Source organism: Pan troglodytes, chromosome 3 (genome assembly GCF_028858775.2).
Source record: "Pan troglodytes isolate AG18354 chromosome 3, NHGRI_mPanTro3-v2.0_pri, whole genome shotgun sequence".
In the NCBI taxonomy this organism is placed as follows: Eukaryota; Metazoa; Chordata; class Mammalia; order Primates; family Hominidae; genus Pan; species Pan troglodytes.
Window position 1 is genome coordinate 61245123 of NC_072401.2, and position 10005 is coordinate 61255127.

The 10005-nt window shown below is 39.0% G+C and overlaps 1 long non-coding RNA gene across 1 annotated transcript in view; it reads left to right on the forward strand.

The window, feature by feature from the left end:
* Positions 1 to 10005, forward strand: part of LOC107974305 (uncharacterized) — a 62958-nt gene extending 52953 nt beyond the window's left edge. The window contains exons 2-4 of the long non-coding RNA XR_001716946.2: positions 3828 to 3970; positions 5466 to 5547; positions 9547 to 10005. This is a non-coding gene — a long non-coding RNA (uncharacterized LOC107974305). The remainder of the gene's footprint in view (positions 1 to 3827; positions 3971 to 5465; positions 5548 to 9546) is intronic.

Sequence of the window (10005 nt, forward strand, 5' to 3'; positions counted from 1 at the left end):
TGCTTCCGGCTTTTGCCCATTCAGTATGATATTGGTTGTGCATTTATCATAAATGGCTCTTATTATTTTGAGGTATGTTCCTTTAATGCCTAGTTAATTTAGAGTTTTTAATGTGAAGAAATGCTGAATTTTATGAAAGGCCTTTTCTGCATCTATTGAGATAATCATGTGTTTTTTGTCTTTAGATCTGTTTATGTGATGAATAACATTTATTGATTTTTGTACATTGAACCAAACTTGTATTCTGAGGATGAAGTCATCTTGATTGTGGTAGATAAACTTATTGATGTGTTGCTGGATTTGGTTTGTCAGTATTTTAGAGGATTTTTGCTTTGATATTCATCAGGGATATTGGCCTCAAGTTTTGTCGTTGTTGTTGTTGTTGATGTTGGAGTCCCTCCTTTATGATTATTTGGAATAGTTTCAGAAGAAATAGTATCTCTGTTAGAATTCAGCTGTAAGTCTATCTGATCCTGGGATTTTTGTTGTTGGTGGTGGTGGTAGGCTATTTATTACTGCCTCAATTTTTGAACTCATTATTGGTTTATTCAGGGATTTAATGTTTTCCTGGTTCAGACTTGGGAGGGTGTGTGCATCCAGGAATGTATCCATTTCTTCTAGATTTTCTAGTTTATGTGCTAAAGATTTTTAAAGTATTCTCTGATGGTTGTTTGTATGTTTGTGGGGTCAGTGGTGATATCCCCCTTATCATTTCTGACTATGTCTATTTAATTCTTTTTAGTTTTCTTCTTTATTAGTGTAGATGTGGTCTATTTTTTAACTTTTATTCAAAAAAAAAAAAAAATACAGCTCCTGAATCCCTTGAGTTTTTTGAAGGATTTTGTGTGTCTCTATCTCATTCAGTTCTGCTCTGATCTTGGTTATTTCTTGTCTTCTGCTAGCTTTGGGAAGTTTTCCTCTTGGTCCTCTAGTTCTTTTACTTGTGATGTTAGGTCATTGACTAGAGATATTTGTAGCTTTTTGATATGGGGCATTTAGTGCTCTAACTTTTCCTCTTACCACTGCTTAAGCTGCATCTGAGAGATTCTGGTATGTTGTCTCGTTGTTCTCATTAGTTTCAAAGAACTTCCTAATTTCTGCCCTAATTTTAGTATTTACCCAGGAGTCATTCAGGAGCATGTTGTACAAGTTCCATATAGTCTTGTGATTTTGATTGAGTTTCTTAATGTTGAGTTATAATTTATTTGCATTGTGGTCTGGGAGACTGTTTGTTATGATTTCAGTTCTTTTGCATTTGATGAGGAGTGTTTTATTTCCAATAATGTGATCAATTTTAGAGTAAGTGCCATGGAGCCATGAGAAGAATGTATATTCTGTTGTTTTCAATTGGAGAGTTCTCTAGATATCTATTAGGTCTACTTGATTCAGAGCTGAGTTCAGGTCCTGAAAATCTTTGTTAATTTTCTGTCTCAATGATCTGTCTAATATTGTCAGTGGAGTGTTAAAATCTTCCACTATTATTGTGTGGGAGTCTAAGTCATTTTGAAGGTCTCTAAGAACTGGCTTTATGAATCTGGATGCTTCTGTATTGGGTACACATATATTTAGAATAATTAGCTTTTTTGTTGAATTGAAAACTCATCATCATGTAATGCCTTTTTAAAAAATATTTGTTGGTTTAAAATCTGTTTTGTCAGGAACAAAAATTGTAACTACTGCTTTTTTTCTGTTTTCCTCTGCTTGGTAAATTTTCCTCCATCCCTTTATTTTGAGCCTATGTGTGTCTTTTCATGTGAAATAGGTCTCTTGAAGACAACATACTGACGGAGCTTGACTCTTTATCCAGCTTGCCATTCTGTGTTTTTAATTGAGGCGTTAAGTCCATTTACATTTATGGTTAATATTGTGTCAATTTCATCCTGTCATCATGATGGCTATTTTGCAGACTTGTTTACATGGTTGTTTTATAGTGTCACTAGTCTGTGTACCTTGGTGTGTTTTTTGTAGTCACTGGTAACGGTATTTCCTTTCAATAGTTAGTAGTTCCCTCAGGAGTTCTTGAAAGGCAAGCTTGGTGGTGATGAATTTCCTCAGCATTTGCTTGTCTGAAAGGAATATGATTTCCCTTTCACTTATACAGCTTAGTGTGTCTGGTTATGAAATTCTGGGTTACAAATTCTTTTCTTTAACAATGTTGAATATTAGTCCCAAATATCTTGTGGTTTGTAGGGTTTCCAATGACAGGTTGTTAGTCTGATGGGCTTTCCTTTGTAGGTGACCTGGCCTTTCTCTCTGGCTGCTCTTAACACTTTTCTTTCATTGTGACTTTGGAGAATCTGATGATTATGTGTCTTGAGGTTGATTTTCTCATGGAGCATCTTGCTGGGGTTCTCTGGATTTTCTGAATTCAAATGTTTCCCTGTATTGCTAAGTTGGGGGCATTCTCCTGGATTATATCTCAAAGTATGCTTTCAAACTTGGTTCCACTATCCCTATCTCTTTCGGGTACCCCAATCAATCATAGGTATTTTTATATAGAGCCATAGTTCTCGGAGGTTTTGTTGATTCCTTTTCATTCTTTTCTCCTCTATTTTTGTCTGCCTGTCTTATTTCAGAAAAATAGTCTGCACACTCTGAGATTCATTCTTCTGCTTGGTTTATTTGGCTATCAATACTTGTTATTGTGTCGTGAAGTTCTCATGTTGTGTTTCTCAGCTTCATTGGGTCATTTATGTTCCTCTTTAAATGAGCAATTCTGGGTATGAGCTCCTGTAAATTTTTCTTGAGATGGAGTCTTGCTCTGTCACCAGGCTGGAGTGTAGTGGCATGATCTCAGCTCACTGCAATGTCCACCTCATGGGTTCAAGTGATTCCCCTGCTTCAGCCTTCTGAGTAGCTGAGACTACAGGTGTGCACCACCACACCTGGTTAATTTTTTGTGTTTTAGTAGAGACAGCCTTTCACCATGTTGGCCAGGATCATCTCAATCTCCTGACCTCAGGATCTGGCTGCCTCAGCCTCCCAAAGTGCTTGGATTGCAGGTGTTAGCCACTGTGTCCGGCCCTGTATTGTTTTATTATGATTCTTAGCTTCTTTGTCTTGTTTTAGAACATGCTCCTTTAGCTCAGTGTGGTTTGTTATTACCAACCTTCTGAAGCTGACTTTTGTAAATTCAGCCATCTCAGACTTGGCTAAGTTAGGTGCCCTTGCTGGAGAGCTGTTTCAATCATTTCAAGAAGAGGCACTCTGGCTTTTTAAATTTTCAATGTTTTTGCATTGATTCTTTCTCAACTTTGTTGAGGTTGCTGACCTTTGAACGGGTTTTTATGGGTGTTTTTTTTTTGTTCATGTTGTTGCTGTAGCTTTCTATTTGTTTGTTTTTCTTTTAACAGTCAAGCCCTTCTTCTATAGGGCTACTGCTGTTTGCTACGGTTCAATCCAGACTCTAATACCCTCTGTTACAGGCTGAAAGAATGAGGGTCCTGACCAACTCAGTATACCACTGGAGCAAACAGAAAACTGTTCTCATGAAAGCAGGATTTGGAAAACTGATGACTGTGTCTGCCCCCAGAAAGAGTGCTGAGGGCAGTCACACCCCAAGCACAGTGTTCTTTGTGATTACCTATAGAAGTATCTGAAGCCTGTTGTACAAAGAAAGCAATTAAGTGTACCTGTGATAAATCAAGCAGCTAACCAACCATTACCTCTCCATCCCTCCTATTTCTCCCTTATAAATACGAAGGGCTGTAGAAGCTTAGATCCCTTGTTCACTAGAAACAAGGAGCCCCCTGTCACCTTCGTTTAAAACAGATCTTTCTGTCTCTGTCTTCATTTCTCTATTCATCCCCCTTCGTTCAATCCTGTAGCAACCGGCAGTGACAAGTGGTGCCCAGGACAGGGACATGAGCAAAGAAGGTCTGCTGGAGCAGAGAAAGTGAAACTGACCAGATGAGCAAGAAACCTTGGGACAAGTCTTCTGGCAGCTAATATAAGTCAGTGCCCTAAAGAGGTACTGGGAATGGGAAGTTTTCTGAATCAGGGTAACATGGGGCAGAATCTATCTATTCAGGAGCAACATTATGTGCAGTTGCTTGAAGTTTTACTTAAACAATCTGGTGCTCAGGTTAGTTCTCAAACATTAACTAAGATGCTGAAGAAGGTCACTGTACATAACCCATGGTTTCCACAGATGGGCACTCTCAATGTGGAAATTTGGAACAGAATAGGAGAAGGATTAAAATGGGCTCATCAAAAAGGTCTTAAAGTTGACCCTTCTGATTTCTCCACTTGGAGTTTGTTTCTTACTGTCTGTCTGCCATTAACTCCTTATTCTGCTGGACAGCAGGAGTCATGTTCTGAGTCTAAAAATTTAAAAGAATCTGTTGTCCCACCCATGCCTCTATGAATCAATGGCCCCTATCACAGGAGAAACTAACTCAACTCTATCAGCTAGTAAAAGAGCAATTGGATGCAGGACATATTGAAGAGTCAGTTAGTCCCTGGAATTCACCAGTATTTGCAATTCCAAAAGAGTCATTAATGCACAAATTAAACCAATGGGTGCATTACAGCAAGGTCTGGCATCCGCGCCAGCCATTTTAAGGGACTGGCCTCTCTTAGTAATAGATCTTAAAGATTATTTCTTTACTATACCCTTCCACGAGAAGGATAAGCCTCGATTTGCCTTCTCTGTGCTTTCTATCCATCAAAGACAACCTGGTTCTCATTATTAATGGAAAGTTTTACCACAAGGCATGCTTAACAGTCCTGTGCTATGTCAGCATTTTGTAGGACAGGCATTAAAGGAGCCTCGGAATATGTTTCCTACTGCTTACATCGTTCATTATATGGAGGATATTCTTTTGGCCACTCCTACAGATCAAATTTTACATCAGTTATTCAGAGAAACAAAACGGGCTTTGATTAAATGGAATCTCAAAATAGCTCCAGAAAAGGTGCAAACAACCTCCCCACATCGGTACTTAAGCACTATTGTTACTGAAAGAAGTGTTCGACTTCAGAAAGTAACTCTCTGTAGGGACAGATTACAAACACTGAAAGATTTCCAACAATTGTTAGGGGATATTAATTGGCTGCACCTGATGATAGGTATTGCTACTTATCGACTCAAACACCTTTATCAGACCCTCCAAGGAGATTCTTCATTAGACTCTCCTTGGCAACTTACTAAGGAGGCAGAAGGTGAATTACAGCTTGTAGAACAAATGCTTCAGTGAAGACATGCCTCCTGGCTACAGCCACAAAAGCCTTTGCTTCTGTTTATTCTTCCAACCCCCTACTCTCCAATAGGACTTTTGGGCCCATTTATAGACAAGTTTGTAACAGTAATAGAATGGCTTTTTCTATCCAATCAAACAGTAAAATCTTTACAAGTTTATCTTTCTTTAATTACTCAACTTATAACTATGGATAGGCACAGATCAAAAATGTTTACAGGATATGACCCAGACAAAATTATTGTTCCCTTGGATTTCTAACAACAGGCTGCAGCATGGGAAATGTTGACTGCTTGGCAAATTGCTCTTGTGGATTTTCTAGTAATAATAGACAACCACTATCCATCAGGTAAGTTTTGCAATTTTGTAAAGTTCACCCTTTTATCCTCCCTGTGATTACTCATCACAAGCCTATTCCAGGTGGCCAGACTTATTTCACTGATGGCTCTTCCAAAGGCTGAGCAACTATTTATGGACCTAAGCATACTCAAACAATAAAAACCTCTGGAGTTTCAGCTCAACACTCAGAATTAATGGCAGTTATTGAGGTTTTACAGCTCACTGCTTCAACTCCTATTAACATTGTCTGTGATTCAGCCTATGTTGTAAATGTAGCCAGTCACATTGAGACTGCCACTATTAAAAGCACCATAGAACCAGAGCTGTTTAACTTGTTTCTAAGACTTCAGCAAGTTATTTGTTCTCATGCTGCTCCTTTACATATTTCTCATATTCACTCTCACACACAACTTCCTGGACCACTATCTGTAGGCAATGACAAAGCAGATAAATTGATTGACTCTGTGTTTCAGCAAGCTCAAGCCTTTCATACATTATTGCATCAAAACACCTCACCCTTACTTGTATGTTTCATCTGCCTCGTAGCCAGGCTCGAGCTATTGTGCAAGCCTGTCCCACTTGCCAGTATGTCCCTGGTGATATACCCATAAAAGGATGTAACCCGCGAGGCTTAGCTCCAAATGAAATCTGGCAAATGGGTATTACACATATAGCAGCCTTTGGCAAGCTTAGCTGTGTTCATGTGACTAGACACTTACTCTCATATGTTACATGCTACGTGTCAAACAGAAACAGCTGGCCATGTACAGTGGCATTGTTTATTGTCATTCGCCCATATGGGTGTCCCTAAACCAATAAAATCTGACAATGGACTTGCTTATGTTAGTCATGCTTTTCAAAAATTTTTATAGTTATGGGCAATTACTCATAAGACAGGAATTCCTTACAATCCCTGAGGACAAGGCATTATAGAGCTGGCACATCAAACATACATTACATTTATTAATGTAATTAATGTAACATACAGTGTATGTTGAAAAAAACAAAAAGGGGGAGTGGGAGACCAGCTACCACCTCAAACAAAATTACATTTAGCCTTATTTACTTTAAATTTTTTAACACCTATTACAGATAATAAGACTCTGGCAGAACGACAGTGGCAAATGTTACAGGGAAAAAAGAAAGTTTACCTAAAGGTATTATAGAAGTCCCCAGAAGAAGGGCAATGGAAAGGCCCAGTAGATTTACTAACGTGGGGATGAGGGTATGCTTATGTTTTTACAGGACATAGACAAACTCTGTGGGTTCCCCCACCATGTATGTGACCATGGAATGGGAGACTGGAGGGATCCATGGATCCCAACCATGGGCCCAGCTCCTCCAATATGAGCCATGAGCCAGTTGAATCTGAATGCAAAGACATGGCGACAGATCAAGAAAACCACACAAAAAGCTGAGAAACTGCTAGAGCATCAGGGTGAGGCAAAAACCCCTAACTCCAAGTTTATGGCCATGTCAGCTGTAATATCCTGTGCAGTATGTTTTCCCTGTGCAGAGGCAAAAACATATTGGGCATATATTCTTAACCTCCCAGTAGTACGACCTGTACTCTGGACTGGCAATCCTCCTGATATATATCATGATCAAGGAGTATGGGCACCAGGACCCTTAACTCCACCTGACACAGAGCAATTAGACTCTCAGGACAATGGTATCAATTATACTGCTCCATTGGAGGGACTTCCTTTATGCATCACCCAGGATACATCACTCAACTGCAGTTTCCTTGCAATTTAATCCCAGGCATGATTGAGTTACCATAGAAAATATATGTGCCATGCAGCCATGTATACAAATGTAACAAACCTGCACGTTGTGCACATGTACCCTAGAATTTAAAGTATAATAAGAAAAATTGTCTTTCCTGACACCTGGCTTTTCAAATGAGGAAAAAGCTGAAGTTTCAAACAAGTGGTAGAAAAATTCTGAAAATTAATCTTGCAGAATAGGTTATCTATGTGAATATATTAACTAAATTCAAAAGAGTTATAAAACGTTTTTGCTTCTTTAACGTTTCTGAGTCATCGTTTTGGCAAAATAAATGACTTATAGTAATTTGGAATTCTGTTTTACAATATCAAATGCTTTAAATATACTAAAAAGGCTTTCCAAAATCAAACTTTGGTTCCAAAATTGTCTTTCCTCACATGCACATGTATATTTATTGCGGAACTATTAACAATAGCAAAGACTTGGAACCACCCCAAATGTCCATCAATGATAGACTGGATTAAGAAAATGTGGCACATATACACCATGGAATACTATGCAGCCATAAAAAAGGATGAGTTCATGTCTTTTATAAGGACATGGATGAGGCTGGAAACCATCATTCTCAGCAAACTGTCGCAAGGACAAAAAACCAGACACCTCATGTTCTCACTCATAGGTGGGAATTGAACAATGAGAACACTTGGACACAGGAAGGGGAACATCACACACTGGGGCCTGTCATGGGGTGGGGGGAGGGGGGAGGGAAAGCATTAGGAGATATACCTAATGTAAATGACGAGTTAATGGGTGCAGCTCACCAACATGGCACATGTATACATATGTAACAAACCTGCACATTGTGCAAATGTACCCTAGAACGTAAAGTATAATAATAAAAAAAAGAAAATATTTGTGCCTATTGGGCCTCAGCTCTATTAATATTTCTGGTGCAGTTACTAATCACTCCTGGTCTCATCGCCCAAATTGTATTAATTATACAGAATGGGTTCCCTTTGATAATTCTAACTCCCCTCCTTGGACCCAGTGTCTTGGCTCCCTAGCTAGACAACAGTCCATGCTGATGGGAGACATTATTGACTGGGGTCCCCATGGTCACTTGGTTGCGAGAGATGAGCATCAGACCTCATGGCATGAACTTCACTGCCACTGGTGGCAAAACTTTAACATCTCTTTGCCACATCACATTGGGATTCAATCCCAATCTGCTGCGCAAATTACTTGGCATGGCGCAGGCCTTAGCCCACCTTTGCCTCAATGGCATTCTCAAGGAAAGAGAGGTCCAATCCAGAATTCGATATGCAAAACAGCACTCCCATTTATTAATGGCAGCATTTGAGTTGGGACATTATTCAATAATAATAACAGTGCTAAATGCAGTTTTAATATTATCATGGTAGAAAATATTACCACTCAATTTATAATTTGTGCTTTAATCCTTATGTTTTCTTAGTAGCAAAAAAGGACCAACTCCAGGTGGACGATGCCCAGTCGACTTGTGATTCCTGTCAAATTTATCATTGCCTTAATCACAGCACAATACAGACACATGATATATCCACCCTAATAATTCTAGGTTGCATTCTCAGATTATGGATTCCTGTAAATCTGTCTGAACCTTGGGTGGCACTCCCATTTTACATCTTATAAAACTCTTTTTTACTCAGCTTACTCATCGTGCTCATAGAGCCTTAGGCATGATAATTGTTGCTATAGTCTCCTTAGTTACATTGATAACCTCTGTTGTGATGTCCTCAGTAGCAATGCATCGCTCTATTCAAACAGCTCAATATGTAGAAAATTGGACACGCACAGCTGGCCAGGCATGGATGCTTCAAAATAAAATTAACGCTGAAATATAAACAGAGGTGGCAATGTTAAAGGCTACTGTTCTTCGGCTAGGAGAACAAATACAAAGTTTGCAGTTGCATCAGCAATTGCATTGTCATTTTAATCATACTCATATTTGTGTGACCAATTTGGAATATAACCAAAGTGAATATTCCTGGAGCCTTGTAAAGGCCCATTTACAGTGAGCTTTCACATCCAATGTTACTTTTGATATTTATGATTTACAAAGTAAAATCCTTAACTTCGATAAGCAAACCCAAGTGTTTCAGCCCTGTTTAAAAGCTTGGGCAGAATTCCAACAAGGTTTAGAGAGCCTTAACCCTTGGACCTACTGCAAACAGCAACTCAATGTCTTTGTTGTTACTATTGGATTAATGTTATTATGTTTCTGTTTTTTTGTTCATAGTCTTCAAAATCAGGTGGACCACCAAATGGCAATTGAGAGCTGCAAAACCTGCAATTACCTTTATTCAATTAATGAAAAAGCAAAAAGAGGGAGATGTTACAGGCCAAAAGAATGAGGGTCGTGACCAACTCAGCATACCACTGGAGGCTATACGAGCAAACAGAAAACTGTTCTTATGAAAGCAGGATGTTGGAAAACTGATGACTATGTCTGCCCCCAGAAGGAGTGCTGAGGGCAATCACACCCCAAGCACAGTGTTCCTTGTGATTATCTGTAGGAATATCTGAAGCCTGTTGTACAAAGAAAGAAATTATGTGTACCTGTGATAAATCAAGCAGCTGACCAACCATTACCTCTCCCTCCCTGCTCTTTTTACCTAATAAATATGAAGGGTTGTAGAAGCTCAAAGCCTTTGTTCACTAGGAGCAAGGAGCCCCTGACACCTTCTTTTAAAACAGA